This window comes from Sorex fumeus, unplaced genomic scaffold, assembly GCF_029834395.1.
Source record: "Sorex fumeus unplaced genomic scaffold, SorFum_2.1 ptg000035l, whole genome shotgun sequence".
Lineage (NCBI taxonomy): Eukaryota > Metazoa > Chordata > Mammalia > Eulipotyphla > Soricidae > Sorex > Sorex fumeus.
The window spans coordinates 10,423,880-10,439,659 of record NW_026606092.1 but is presented as its reverse complement, the minus strand read 5'-3'; the positions used below and the strand labels follow the sequence as shown (position 1 = coordinate 10,439,659).

The following is a 15,780-nucleotide window of genomic DNA, read 5'->3' as shown; positions in this document are numbered from 1 at the left end:
GAGTCCTCCCTAATAAAAAGAACTGATGGATGTGACTATTGATGTGTGGACAGTTCTACACGTTTCTTTCTATCCTTTTGAATTAAAAGTGAGTAGAAAGCTCAAGTGTTAGCTTAAGGTCAAAGCGAACTGAAGATGCCTATTCATGTAGCATCTCTGTAGATAGCTATGGGTTATTAGAGGAGAAATAGAGGCAGAGAGATAGTGCATTAGTGAGTGTAGGAATATGAGAGCAGAGAGTCCAGAAGGACAGTTTCTCCCTTGTACCATTCATATATGCAGATAGAGAAATGGCAGCAATCAAGTAGCAAGGCATGCGGATTTCCTCTTCTGATTGTTCATATCTTCTCTGGTCCAGGGAGCGGAGAAAGAAGAAATGAGGAGATGCCAGTCTAGGGAAAGGCAATGAGGGCACAAAAGTCTTGTGAGGACTAGAGGAAACTATAACTGGAAACCATTGTTTTCTGGGAGCAATAAAGTCCACTTGTATTGTGAATTGTTAGACTGAATTTGAGGACAGGCAGCAGTGTGAGGGAGGCAGAACCCGTTCCATTCCTGTCAGTCAGCTTCAGTTTAGGAGCGGAGTACTGGAAAGTTAGAATTAACCATTGCATTAGTTTGCTGGGACCTCAATTACAAAATATCACAGGCCAGGTGAATGTAAGCAACATAATTTCATTTTTCTCACATATATTACACTTCAAAATCAATCTGTCCATAATAATGATTTCTTTCTAAGGCCTCTCTCTTTGGTGTATCAGATGACCATCTAATTTGTTTGTACGTGGTCTTTTTTCTCTGTGTGTCTGTATACTAATGACTTTGCCTTTAAAGATTCCACTCATATTGGATTAGGATGCAATCACATGAACTTATTTTACATTAATTTCCTCTTTAAAGTCCCTATCTACAAATAAAATCTGATTTAAAAAAGTACTTGCAGTTAGGACCTCAGAATTTTTTTCCATGTGGGTAGAGGAAGGGGTTGTAGTTCAGCTTCTTAGTATCCAGGGTTGGAGTTTTAAAACTTAAATATATTAGTGCTAGATAAGACCAATGTAAGAGATGTGAGATGCTGTTCTCACAGAGTGTACTGACTATAAAGGAGGAGAATACACTTAAAAAAGAATAGCTTCTAATATATTGTCAGAAGGTAAATGCTAAGAAAGAAGGAGATACAGAGTAGTGAAGGTTTGTGAGGTATTTTATGAAGGTTGATAGCAAGTAAAAATAGTGTATAATTTTGTGCAAAAATCTGTAATGTTTGATATCAGTAATCATTGAGTACAAGAATAAAAAGAAAGCCAATTTAATTGGCTCAAGGATACTTGATATTATTACTTTGAGTCTGTTCCTGTTTTTTTCCCTAGAAAAATATTTATAGAGAGAAATGCCTATGGTCAAAAGAAAAATTAGAAAAGGTGTCATGTCATATTTTCTGATAGAAGGGTTTGTGCTTATTGCAAACTTGGTCATGTTCCATATTACCTTGGCAAGCCAGTGATACTACAGAACATGGATTTGGCCTGAGAAAGAGAGCTATGTTTGCAAATAAATTTTGGCTTACTGAAATAAAAATATAATACAAATGCTGATTTTTTAAATTAAACCTGGGCTACCAACTGTGGTTATGTTGATTGGTGTGGTTGTGTGTTATTCCATATTTGTTTTCATATTAAGGTATATGCAGGAAAGTAACATTAATAGTATTATCACAGTACATCAATCAATAAAAAAGTTTCTTGTAAAAAAATTTTGTAATGATATATAACTTATTTACAAGAGAGAGCAGATAAAATTTGTATGATTGACAAAATTTAGCCTGTTTTTCAGGTGGTCTTAATAAGAGATATAATTGAAAGCATAAATAATTAAGGAAGGACACATAAATAAACATTTAACAGCAACTAATTTTTTTTTTTTTTTTTTTTTTTTTTTTTATAATTTATTTATTTATTGAATCACTGTGGGAAAAGTTACAGAGCTTTCGGGTTTAGGTCTCAGTCATGTAGATACCGAACACATTTCCCTTTACCAATACTCATTTTTAACCCCGAACCCCAATAGACCCCCACCTCCCACCCCTCCCAATTCTTGTGAGGTAGATGAGTTCTAGTTAATACTCTATCTACTTTGACTAGATAGATTATTTCGATAGAAGATGCACAATTATTGTTAAGAGTTTACGACCCACCCCCCCCCCCAATCAGACATGCTGAAACAGCGTTGTGAAATGATTTGCTTTCTACAACTTGGTTTAAGAATAAAATGATGTCGCGCGGCCGCGATATCGGCCGCGCGGTTTTGAATTTCTGCTATTTTACTTATTGACCCTGGAAGAATTTCTATTAAAAGTTAGCTAGTTAAGAGATTGGTTTATGTGTCCTGGAGTCGTGGCCGTGCCGGAGAGCCGCTCGTGGGGGGCAGCTGGCGACCCCGGTGGGGCGTGGGGGACGGCCCACAAAGCCCCCCTTCCCATGAGGTCCCCGCTGCTCCCCCCCCGAGCCCGGCTCAAACCCGCTTTCCACAAGGCTCCCGTGCGGCCGCCATCTTTCTTTCCAGAGAGGAACGGGCGGGCTGGTCAACGCCCTTCCCCCTCCGGGCAGGCTTGGTGGCGCGGATCAACACAAGTCCATTTGCTTTTCTGCTCCAAGCGGCTGGTTCTCTGTGCTAAGTCCTTGTGCCTCCGGGGCCGTGGCCGTGCCGGAGAGCCGCTCGTGGGGGGCAGCTGGCGACCCCGGTGGGGCGTGGGGGACGGCCCACAAAGCCCCCCTTCCCATGAGGTCCCCGCTGCTCCCCCCCCGAGCCCGGCTCAAACCCGCTTTCCACAAGGCTCCCGTGCGGCCGCCATCTTTCTTTCCAGAGAGGAACGGGCGGGCTGGTCAACGCCCTTCCCCCTCCGGGCAGGCTTGGTGGCGCGGATCAACACAAGTCCATTTGCTTTTCTGCTCCAAGCGGCTGGTTCTCTGTGCTAAGTCCTTGTGCCTCCGGGGCCGTGGCCGTGCCGGAGAGCCGCTCGTGGGGGGCAGCTGGCGACCCCGATGGGGCGTGGGGGACGGCCCACAAAGCCCCCCTTCCCATGAGGTCCCCGCTGCTCCCCCCCCCGAGCCCGGCTCAAACCCGCTTTCCACAAGGCTCCCGTGCGGCCGCCATCTTTCTTTCCAGAGAGGAACGGGCGGGCTGGTCAACGCCCTTCCCCCTCCGGGCAGGCTTGGTGGCGCGGATCAACACAAGTCCATTTGCTTTTCTGCTCCAAGCGGCTGGTTCTCTGTGCTAAGTCCTTGTGCCTCCGGGGCCGTGGCCGTGCCGGAGAGCCGCTCGTGGGGGGCAGCTGGCGACCCCGGTGGGGCGTGGGGGACGGCCCACAAAGCCCCCCTTCCCATGAGGTCCCCGCTGCTCCCCCCCCGAGCCCGGCTCAAACCCGCTTTCCACAAGGCTCCCGTGCGGCCGCCATCTTTCTTTCCAGAGAGGAACGGGCGGGCTGGTCAACGCCCTTCCCCCTCCGGGCAGGCTTGGTGGCGCGGATCAACACAAGTCCATTTGCTTTTCTGCTCCAAGCGGCTGGTTCTCTGTGCTAAGTCCTTGTGCCTCCGGGGCCGTGGCCGTGCCGGAGAGCCGCTCGTGGGGGGCAGCTGGCGACCCCGGTGGGGCGTGGGGGACGGCCCACAAAGCCCCCCTTCCCATGAGGTCCCCGCTGCTCCCCCCCCGAGCCCGGCTCAAACCCGCTTTCCACAAGGCTCCCGTGCGGCCGCCATCTTTCTTTCCAGAGAGGAACGGGCGGGCTGGTCAACGCCCTTCCCCCTCCGGGCAGGCTTGGTGGCGCGGATCAACACAAGTCCATTTGCTTTTCTGCTCCAAGCGGCTGGTTCTCTGTGCTAAGTCCTTGTGCCTCCGGGGCCGTGGCCGTGCCGGAGAGCCGCTCGTGGGGGGCAGCTGGCGACCCCGGTGGGGCGTGGGGGACGGCCCACAAAGCCCCCCTTCCCATGAGGTCCCCGCTGCTCCCCCCCCGAGCCCGGCTCAAACCCGCTTTCCACAAGGCTCCCGTGCGGCCGCCATCTTTCTTTCCAGAGAGGAACGGGCGGGCTGGTCAACGCCCTTCCCCCTCCGGGCAGGCTTGGTGGCGCGGATCAACACAAGTCCATTTGCTTTTCTGCTCCAAGCGGCTGGTTCTCTGTGCTAAGTCCTTGTGCCTCCGGGGCCGTGGCCGTGCCGGAGAGCCGCTCGTGGGGGGCAGCTGGCGACCCCGGTGGGGCGTGGGGGACGGCCCACAAAGCCCCCCTTCCCATGAGGTCCCCGCTGCTCCCCCCCCCGAGCCCGGCTCAAACCCGCTTTCCACAAGGCTCCCGTGCGGCCGCCATCTTTCTTTCCAGAGAGGAACGGGCGGGCTGGTCAACGCCCTTCCCCCTCCGGGCAGGCTTGGTGGCGCGGATCAACACAAGTCCATTTGCTTTTCTGCTCCAAGCGGCTGGTTCTCTGTGCTAAGTCCTTGTGCCTCCGGGGCCGTGGCCGTGCCGGAGAGCCGCTCGTGGGGGGCAGCTGGCGACCCCGGTGGGGCGTGGGGGACGGCCCACAAAGCCCCCCTTCCCATGAGGTCCCCGCTGCTCCCCCCCCGAGCCCGGCTCAAACCCGCTTTCCACAAGGCTCCCGTGCGGCCGCCATCTTTCTTTCCAGAGAGGAACGGGCGGGCTGGTCAACGCCCTTCCCCCTCCGGGCAGGCTTGGTGGCGCGGATCAACACAAGTCCATTTGCTTTTCTGCTCCAAGCGGCTGGTTCTCTGTGCTAAGTCCTTGTGCCTCCGGGGCCGTGGCCGTGCCGGAGAGCCGCTCGTGGGGGGCAGCTGGCGACCCCGGTGGGGCGTGGGGGACGGCCCACAAAGCCCCCCTTCCCATGAGGTCCCCGCTGCTCCCCCCCCCGAGCCCGGCTCAAACCCGCTTTCCACAAGGCTCCCGTGCGGCCGCCATCTTTCTTTCCAGAGAGGAACGGGCGGGCTGGTCAACGCCCTTCCCCCTCCGGGCAGGCTTGGTGGCGCGGATCAACACAAGTCCATTTGCTTTTCTGCTCCAAGCGGCTGGTTCTCTGTGCTAAGTCCTTGTGCCTCCGGGGCCGTGGCCGTGCCGGAGAGCCGCTCGTGGGGGGCAGCTGGCGACCCCGGTGGGGCGTGGGGGACGGCCCACAAAGCCCCCCTTCCCATGAGGTCCCCGCTGCTCCCCCCCCCGAGCCCGGCTCAAACCCGCTTTCCACAAGGCTCCCGTGCGGCCGCCATCTTTCTTTCCAGAGAGGAACGGGCGGGCTGGTCAACGCCCTTCCCCCTCCGGGCAGGCTTGGTGGCGCGGATCAACACAAGTCCATTTGCTTTTCTGCTCCAAGCGGCTGGTTCTCTGTGCTAAGTCCTTGTGCCTCCGGGGCCGTGGCCGTGCCGGAGAGCCGCTCGTGGGGGGCAGCTGGCGACCCCGGTGGGGCGTGGGGGATGGCCCACAAAGCCCCCCTTCCCATGAGGTCCCCGCTGCTCCCCCCCCCGAGCCCGGCTCAAACCCGCTTTCCACAAGGCTCCCGTGCGGCCGCCATCTTTCTTTCCAGAGAGGAACGGGCGGGCTGGTCAACGCCCTTCCCCCTCCGGGCAGGCTTGGTGGCGCGGATCAACACAAGTCCATTTGCTTTTCTGCTCCAAGCGGCTGGTTCTCTGTGCTAAGTCCTTGTGCCTCCGGGGCCGTGGCCGTGCCGGAGAGCCGCTCGTGGGGGGCAGCTGGCGACCCCGGTGGGGCGTGGGGGACGGCCCACAAAGCCCCCCTTCCCATGAGGTCCCCGCTGCTCCCCCCCCCGAGCCCGGCTCAAACCCGCTTTCCACAAGGCTCCCGTGCGGCCGCCATCTTTCTTTCCAGAGAGGAACGGGCGGGCTGGTCAACGCCCTTCCCCCTCCGGGCAGGCTTGGTGGCGCGGATCAACACAAGTCCATTTGCTTTTCTGCTCCAAGCGGCTGGTTCTCTGTGCTAAGTCCTTGTGCCTCCGGGGCCGTGGCCGTGCCGGAGAGCCGCTCGTGGGGGGCAGCTGGCGACCCCGGTGGGGCGTGGGGGACGGCCCACAAAGCCCCCCTTCCCATGAGGTCCCCGCTGCTCCCCCCCCCGAGCCCGGCTCAAACCCGCTTTCCACAAGGCTCCCGTGCGGCCGCCATCTTTCTTTCCAGAGAGGAACGGGCGGGCTGGTCAACGCCCTTCCCCCTCCGGGCAGGCTTGGTGGCGCGGATCAACACAAGTCCATTTGCTTTTCTGCTCCAAGCGGCTGGTTCTCTGTGCTAAGTCCTTGTGCCTCCGGGGCCGTGGCCGTGCCGGAGAGCCGCTCGTGGGGGGCAGCTGGCGACCCCGGTGGGGCGTGGGGGACGGCCCACAAAGCCCCCCTTCCCATGAGGTCCCCGCTGCTCCCCCCCCGAGCCCGGCTCAAACCCGCTTTCCACAAGGCTCCCGTGCGGCCGCCATCTTTCTTTCCAGCGCAACTAATTTTTGATCAAATATAATGGTAAGCTTAGACTTTGTTCAATACTAATATCGTTGTATGTAAATCTATCAGGCTATAAAAAATAGAATACTTTGGATAATACTCGAAGTGATTTTCAATTTCTCTTATAAAATTTAGATTAGGATCTCACTAAGATCAATTACTAGACTCTTATTATGTGAGTGATATCAAACATTTTAACATTTCGTATGCGGTGGTTTTACATTTTTATGGTATTCTCATTTTTCTTTAAAAATGTTTTAATTATTTTGCATAAGCCACATATTTTTGTGAGATGAATGGGGAGGGAATATGTTTTAAAGAAAACAAAGCACAGAAAAAAATGTGTCCCTAACTTGTTTTTTTAATCACAGATCTATTGTCCTTTAATTATAGATACTTATGATAAAATATTTCATAATAAGTTATTTGTATGATACATGCATTTGTTACATAGGATCTTTGTTTTTTATTGTATTTCCCTGAGATACTTAGTTATGAAGCTGGTCATGATCCGGGTTCAGGGTTTCAGTTATACAGCGTTCCAATACCCATTCCTCCACCAGTGTACATTGCCCACCGCCAATGTTCCTGGTTATCCCTCCTGCCATACCCTCCCCCAGCCTCCTGTGGCAGGCACTTTGCTTCTCTCTCTCTCTCTCTCTCTCTTTCTCTCTCTCTCTCTCTCTCCTTTTGGGCATTATGATTTGTTATACATTTACTGAGAGATTATCATGCTTGTTCCCTTACCTACTTTCGGCATGCAGTTTTTATCCAGAGTGATTCTTTCCAACTATCTTTGTCATGGTCGTCACTTCTCTATTCTGTCTTCTTCCCCAGCACTTGGGACAGATTTCCAAACATAGACCAATCTTCCTAGCCACTGTTTCCACTAACTTTGGGTATTAGTCTCATATTATGTATTTTTTTATATCCCAATCATTCTATATCTGTCCTCCTCTGACCCATTTCATTCAGCATGATACTCTCCATGTTTATCCATTTATAAACAATATACTTATGAACTGTAGGTATTGTTTTTAAATCTGGGTATAGTCATTTGGAAGGAATTGGTATTACATATACATTTTTTGTTGTTGAACTTGGGTGGAACTTTTTCTAAAATAAACCCAATGAACTTTCTATGGGACCAAAGTAAATGACAGAATTTGTTATCTGGAGCTTTGAAAGATTGGTAGCTTAATTGTCTTATATCCCACATTCAGTACAGTGTACACAAAGTAAGAAAACTATTAATATGTATAGATGCTTTTTTGGTTACCAGGTATATAAACTGAGGTCCAATGTATAATTATTGGTTATAAAGAAAAGTGAGTCAGAATAAGATTTAGTAGGGAATTGACATGTTATTTTTAAAGAAAACAAATGTTGTCCAATACAATATATTCCTAATATTTTTACATTTTTTATCTTTGATTTTGAGAAGGTGTGCTGAATAAATTAAATGTGATGTAGATGTTGAGGGTAGACTCTGTTGTAACATTTTTAAAGTGTCACCTTATGTAAATTTTGTATTTGGAATAGTTTTGATAGGTTACAATAGGCAACAGCATTTGTGTTGCTTCATGATGAAAAGTCAGATGTGATTAATTTCAAAAGCTCTTGCCTCAGGGAACTTAACTTTGATATTTTTATTTTGAGACAAATGTTTATGAAATATTCCAAGAATATTTGTATCTAGTTGCTGTTTTCCCTAATAGCAGTCAATACTTTTTTACACAGCAATAATACATATTATTGATGCATATATTTTACATCAATAATACATGTTATTGATATATATGTACATCAATAGTACATATTATTTATGCATATGTTATCTTACACACATCAATAATCTTATTTAGTTGGTAGTTTTTTTCACTGTGACAATTATATGGAAGTATTTTGATTTGATATATTTACTATATTGTAATAAGTGAATTAACTAGTCAGTTACTGCTGTATACACTATGTAAAAATTATATAGCATGCAGTTCATTAATAGTATGCTTATTTTGAATATCTTTCAATATTACACATATACCTTCATTGTGATTTTTATAATTGTGATTATTCTAATACAATTTATACTAGTATGTCTAATTTGATAATTTTGAAAAAATAATTTTTAATTTTTTTTATGGTATCCATAGTTGAATTTAAGGCATACATGTTCTAGCACCAATCTTACCACCAGCATCAACTTCCCTCTGCTTAGTACCCAGATTCCCCCCAGATCTCCAGCTTGCAGCCTGCCTCTATCCAGGCTTATTTTCAAGTTTGGTGTTACAGTTTAGAATTGGCTCAGTAGTTTAGATATATTTATACACCAAACTTCTACATAATCCATGTGCTAATGGCACCTGACTGCTCCTACTGTTACTATGAGACATTTCCTAATCCCCCATGTGATTTCTTTTCTTCCCAGTCTTTCTCATTTCTATAATATGGAATCAAGGGAAATCTAGATATCCCCACAGTTGGCAAATTGCTTCCCCTCATTCTGTTACTCTATTCCACAGATAAGTGATATCATCCGGTATTTGTCCTGCTTTTGATTATATCCCTTGACATAATATTCTCCAGTTTCGTTCAAATTTCAGCTAATCACATGATTTCATCATTCCTTGCAGCTGCCTGCATTCCATTGTGTATATCTGAAACACAGCTTTGCTGTTATCCATTCATCTGTCCTTACACACCTAAGTTGATTTCATATCCTAGCTATTGTGCTGAGTGCCACAGTGATAATGGTGGTCCTGTAGAATGAACGTTTTTGTGTCCTGATGAGTAGATACCAAATAGAATAGCTGGGTTATATGGTAGATCAGTTCTTACTTTTCTGCTCAAAGTAAGCATACTTTCTTCTATAGGGTTTGAAATAGACAATATTTCTACCAGAAATGGATGAGAGTTCATTTTGTGAACATTTTGCACATCCTTGGAAACACAGATTGTTTCCAGATTTTTTTTCTATTGTTCTGTTTGGAAAACACCTAGGGACATTCAGGGCTTACTTCTATCTCTGCACTTTGGCATCACTCCTGGAAGGCTTTGGATACCATATGAACTCCACAAATTAAACCTAGGTTGGGAGCTTTATAAGGCAAACACCTTAAAAGGTATACTATATCTGTGTCCAGATTATCCCAAGATTGTTGTTGTTGTTTATATATGTGCCATTCTCACTGGTATAAATAATTCACACTGGTACGTAAAAAATTATATAGCATACAATTCATTAATAGTATTCTTATTCTATTTCATTCCATTCTATCACAATGGAATACATGCATACTAGTTGATTCAAAAATAATAATAACTTATTATTTTCCTTATAATAAGTGATGGTGAGTACTTTCCATGTGCCTTTTGGGTATCAATCTCTTCAAAGAAGTGTCTGTTGATTTTCTCTTCTCATTTTTGGAGAGGGTTTTTATAGGGGTGAGGGTTTAGTTGATCTTTGTTAGTACTTTCTGTATCTTTGATATGTAAGCTTTATCTGATGCGCTGAATGTAAATATTTTCTCCCAATCATTTGGATGTTTTTAGTTTTAGTCTGTACTTCTTCAGTTATGCATAAACTTTTTAATTTGATGTGGTCCCATTTGTTTATTTTTGTTTCTGTTGCATTTGCCAATGGAATTATATGATAGAAAATACATTTTTAGATTGAAATTTGGGAGAATTTTGCCTATATTTTTGTCAATTTATAGTAAAGATTCGGATGTAATCTTAAGGTCCTTTATATATTTTGACCTGACTTTTGTAGTAAACTATGAGATATAGATGAACTTCTTTTTCTTTTCTCTTTTCTTTTCTTTTCCTTTTTTTTTGAGAACTTTCTGCCTATGTTTTCCTCAATATATGTTATGGATTCTGCTCTAATCTCAAGGTCTTTGATCCACTCTGAACTGACTTTATGGTAAAGTATGAGATATGAAACTACTTTAATTCTTTTCTTTTTTTTTTTTGGTTAATCAGTTCCTCCAGCATCATTTGTTGCAGAGGTTATTTTACTCCATTACATTTTCCCAGCAACTTTAGGAAATTAGCTGACAGTACATCTAGTGAATTGTGTTTGCACACTAGATTTTAACACATTGGTCAGAATCTATCCTTCTTCCAGTTGCTTGCTATTCTGATCACTTAGCTTTATTGTACAGTTCTCAGTTAGGTAATGAGATACACCCCAATTTCTTTTTTATCAGCATGGCATTGCCTACTTGGGGTTTTTATAGGAATTCATATAATCTTTATTATTGACTGTTATAAACCCTTGAAGAAAATTATCTGAATTTGAATAGGGATTGTGTTCAGTCTATACAGCAATTTAGTCATTTGGACAATATTAATTTTGACAATACTAATTCTTCCAGTTCATGAATATAAAATAGTCTTTCCATTTCCTAAGGTATTCTTTTATCTCTTTCTTAATTTTACAAGATAGAGATTGCTTATTTTTTTTTAAATTGATTCCAAGGTAGCATCGTGTTTTTGGACACTATTTCAATGGAGTAATTCTTTGATATCTTTCTCTTTGAGTTTATTATTTGCAGATAAGAATGTGACAGACTTTTGAATGTTGACTTTGTAGCCAGTTCCATTGCTGTATTGGTTTATTGTCTGTAAGAGGATTTTAGGGGACTCTTTAGAGTCTTCTTTTATTATTAATTAATTAATTAATTAATTGATTTGCTTTTTGGGTCACACCTGGAAATGCACATGGGTTACTCCTGGCTCATGCACTCAGGAATTACTCTTGGCAGTGCTTGGGGGACCATATGGAATGCTGCAAATTGATCCTAGGTCAGCCGTGTGCAAGGCAAACACCCTACTCTCTGTGCTATTGCTCCAGCCCCTAGAATCGTCTTTTATATTAACATGTCATTTACAAATAGAAATAGTTTTTCTTCTTTTACAGTTTGGATTATTTGATTTATTTTTCTTGAATTATTGCTATTACTAAGATTTCTAATACCAGATTGAATGAAAATAGAGGCGGGAGGTTGGAGAGGCAGTTCAGTGGATAGGGTGCATGTCTTTCATGAGGCTGACTTGGTTTGATCCCTGGCACATGGTTTCAACCATGCCCTTCCAGAAATGATCCCTGAGAACAGAGTCAGGTGTAAACCCTGAGCACAACCAAGTATGGCCCCCAAACCAATAATGCCAAACCAAACAACAACAAATGGACACAATGAATTTTCTTATCCCTGTTCTCAGAGGTAATTTGTTCAATTTTTCAGCATTTGAGAATGGTACTGGTCAGGAGTTTTTTTTTTATAGCTGGCCACAGAAATCTTGAGAAAGTTTTTTTCTACCACTATTTTGTTGAGGTTACTTTTTTAATTTTTTAAAAAAAATTTTATTAGTGAGAGACCATGAGGTACAGTTGTAGACTAATAAATTTTTGTGCTTGTGTTTCAGTTATAAAATGATCGAGTACCCATCCATCCACCAGTGCCCATTCTTCACCACCACAGATCCCAGTAACCCTCTCCCCCTCATCCCCCCCCCCATCCCATCCCGCCTCTGTGGCAGGGCATTCCCTTTTGTTCTCTCTCTCCTATTGGGTGTTGTGGTTTGCAAAAGAGGCAATGGGTGGCAATCATGTTTGGTCTATAGTCTACTTTCAGGAGAATCCTCCCAACACCCTTTATTTGGTGCTCCCTTCTCTATCTGAGCTCCCTTTTCCCCAAGCATGTGTGGCTTGCCTCCAAGCCCTGGAGCAAAATTCCTGGTACTAATCTTGGCCATTCTTTCTATATCCCATACTTTCTATATCCCTGACATCAGCCCTTGTCGGATGTGTATTCGGCGAATATCCTTTCCCATTCTGTAGTCTTTGTATTTTGGTCACTGTTTCTTTTGAGGTGGTGCAGAAGCTTCTTAGTTTAAGATAGTCACATTTGTCTATCTCTGTTTTCACTTGCTTGGCCAGTGGTGTGACATCTTTGAAGATACCATTAGTTTCAATGTCATGGAGGGTTTTGCCAACTTTGTCTTCACTGTACCTTATGGATTCTGGTCTGATGTTGAGGTCTTTAATCCATCCACTTTGATCTTACTTTTGTACATGACGTTAGGCAGAGATCTGAGCCCACTTTTTTGAATGTAGCTGTCCAGTTTTGCCAGCACCATTTGTTAAAGAGGCTTTTCTTAGTCCACTTCAGTTTTCTTGCCCCCTTATCAAAGATTAGTTGATCATATGCTTGGGGGGAGATCTCAGTATATTCAATCCTGTTCCATTGGTCTACAGCTCTGCCTTTTTTCCAGTACCATGCTGTTTTAATCATTACTGTTTGTAGTAGAGTTTGAAGTTAGGGAAGTTGATTCCTCCCATTTTCTTTTTCCCATGAATTGCTTTAGCTATTCATGAGGGCATATTGTTCCATATAAATTTCAGGAGTGTTTGCTCCATTTCTTTGAAAAATGCGTGGTATCCTATTAGAGATCATGTTGAATTTGTATAGTGCTTTGAGAAGTATTGCCATTTTGACAATGTTAATTCTCCCCATCCTTGAACAGGGATATTTTTCCATTTCTTTGTGTCCACTTTTATTTCCTGAAGTAGCGTTTTGTAGTTTTCTTTGTATAGGTCCTTTACTTTCTTAGTTAAGCTGATTCCTAGGTACTTGATTTTCTGGGGCACAATTGTGAAAGGGATTGTTTTCTTCATGTCACTTTCTTCTCTTGCACTATTTGTGTATAGGAAAGCCATGGACTTTGGGTATTGATTTTATAGCCTGCAACTTTACTGTGTCTGGCATATTGAATACGTCACGGGGAGCTTGCCAGGCTCTGCCGTGTGGGCGAGATACTCTCGGTAGCTTGCTGGGCTCTCCGAGAGGGGCAGAGGAATCGAACTCGGCTCGGCCATGTTGGCTGCGTGTAAGGCAAACGCCCTACCGCTGTGCTATCGCTCCAAGTTTATTGTTTCTAGGAGTTTTAAAATATGGGATACTTCATGAATTTGTGTGTCATCCTTGCACAGGGGCCATGCTAATCTCTGTATTGTTCCAATTTTAGTATATGTGCTGCCAAAGCGAGCACGAGATTTTTTTAATCACAAATAAGTGTTGCATCTTGTTGAATGCTTTCTTTGCATTGATTGCTATGATCAGAATAATTTTATCCTTCATTTTATTCATGTGATGTATTATGCTCGTTGCTTTGATTTGCTTATGTTGAAAAATCTTTGTATCCCTGGATGAATTCTACTTGATCATGGTATATCTTAAATTCTATTCTCTTACTTCTCTTTTGCTTTTCACTATTATGGATGGCTTTCATTTTGTCTTCAAGTTCACTGATACTGCTCTCAGCATTCTGAATTTTATTGCTGAGGCTTGCTATTGTATTCTTTAGATCCCTCAATTCCATTTGTATGGATTCTTTCATACCCTCAATCAATTCTTCTTTGGGTTTGATTGGATTTCTCTCCCAGGGATTTCTTAATTTCCATTACCACTGGATATGGTGTTGATTTGAGGTCATCATTGGTCAGCCTTGAGAATTTTGATGAACTTAAGTGTTTGAACTAGTGTCTCTGTCTGCCAGTGAAACTTAAATCCTCTGTTTCCCATTGTTCTTATATTTTTGTATGTGCTGACACTTGAGTTTTAGATTCCTGGCTATCTGAGCATTGATCTGATTTGTTATTTTACTCTAATGTGTTACTATTTATACCTTTGTTACTCTATTTTCATTACTGTGTAAAGATATTCCAGTGGTACATGCAAGTGTAGATATAATTCTACCTGTTTATGAGGGCTCTTAGCAGGTTATTCTGGCACTGAATTAGAACTCTATAGTTTTCCCATTTGTTTTTTTGTGTTTGGGAGGTGGAAGAGTAGTTGAGTGGATGTGTGTCTATGTAGTTCTGTAACCTATGGTACTGGGAGATTCTCTCCACTGTGGAGTAAACAGAAAGGGTAATTTTTCAGGTCCCCCCATGTACCATGTTGAACTGAAACTAGACCTTAGGGGATGCAGTCCCCATGGCAGAGAGTGGGGGAATTTGAGGCCCATGGAGGGTCCCCAAAGTCTTGGGCACCTCGGAGAATCTCCTCATGTGATCATCTCTTGAATGTGTACTATCCTTCCTAAAATATACTGAAATTATGGGCAGTTTCTGTGTAGACTTAATGCTTTTTTGTTTTTTTTTGGGGGGGGGGTCACACTTGGTAATGCTCAGAGGATCATTTCTAGCTCAGTATTCAGGGGTCACTTCCAGCAGTGCTCAGGGGATCATGCCATGTCAAGGATTGAATTCTAGGCCTCCTGCAGGCCTTTGATGACAACCCAGGTCCTAGATGTTGTTGCTTTTGTTTCTTTGCTTGGTTTGGTTTTTTGGCCACATCTGACTTTTTTGGTTTTTTTGGCCACATCAGAGCTTTAGGCAACACCTTCCCGCCTATTCTGTATTTCTGCTTCCCTAGATGGTTTTGTAAATTATATATTTTTTGTTTTGACTTTTGTTGTTTTTGTTGTTTTCATCACACCCATGGTGCTCAATGCTTACTTCTGACCAGTACTCAGGAATCACTTTGGCTTAGCTGGAGGGTGGGGTGAGGTGAAAGGACTATATGAGGTGATGATGATTGAAGCTGGGCCTGGCACTTGCAAGATAAATGCCATACCTACCATGCTAAATTCCCCAGGTTGTATTTTCCCCCTCCATCTCTCTCTATCTCTTTTTTAATTGAATAACTGTGAGATTCACTGTTACAAAGTTGTTCACTATTGGGTTTGAATCATACAATGTTCCAATATCCATTCCTTTAGCAGTGTACATTTTCCATCATCAGTGCCCCCAGTTCCCCTCACCCCCATCATGACTTCCCTTTCCCTGCCTCCTCCTGGCAGTCTGCCTCTCTAGCAGACACATATTTTATCTCTTTCCTTTTTATTATATATGAGTTTTCCTCCTTCAGCATTCATTTCTTGTCTAAAGTGACAATTTCCAACTATAAAACTATCATTGTCATGGTGGTTCCTTCTCTGCCCTAAATTCATCCCCCCCCCCTTAATATGTGAAAAGCTTCCAGCCATGAACCAGTTCTCCTAGCATTTGTTTCTACCATGTCTAATGCCCTTGGGTATCGTTTCTTCCTGTGTTTTGGTATCACACAAGTGAGTTCACTCATTCTATGTCTATCTCTTGCTGACTCATTTCACTTACCATGATATCTTCATGTCCATGTATTTATAAGCAAATTTCATGACTTTATTTTTCTTGGTGGCCTTATAGTATTTCATTCTGTAGATGCACCATACTTTATC

General features: G+C 44.4%; 1 protein-coding gene and 1 non-coding gene across 2 annotated transcripts in view; one reads left to right on the top strand and one right to left on the bottom strand.

The window, feature by feature from the left end:
* Positions 1-15,780, top strand: part of GALNT13 (polypeptide N-acetylgalactosaminyltransferase 13) — a 687,813-nt gene that overhangs the window by 33,945 nt on the left and 638,088 nt on the right.
* Positions 13,445-13,548, bottom strand: LOC130027055 (U6 spliceosomal RNA). The gene has a single exon (XR_008792993.1). It is a non-coding gene; the product is annotated as a U6 spliceosomal RNA (small nuclear RNA).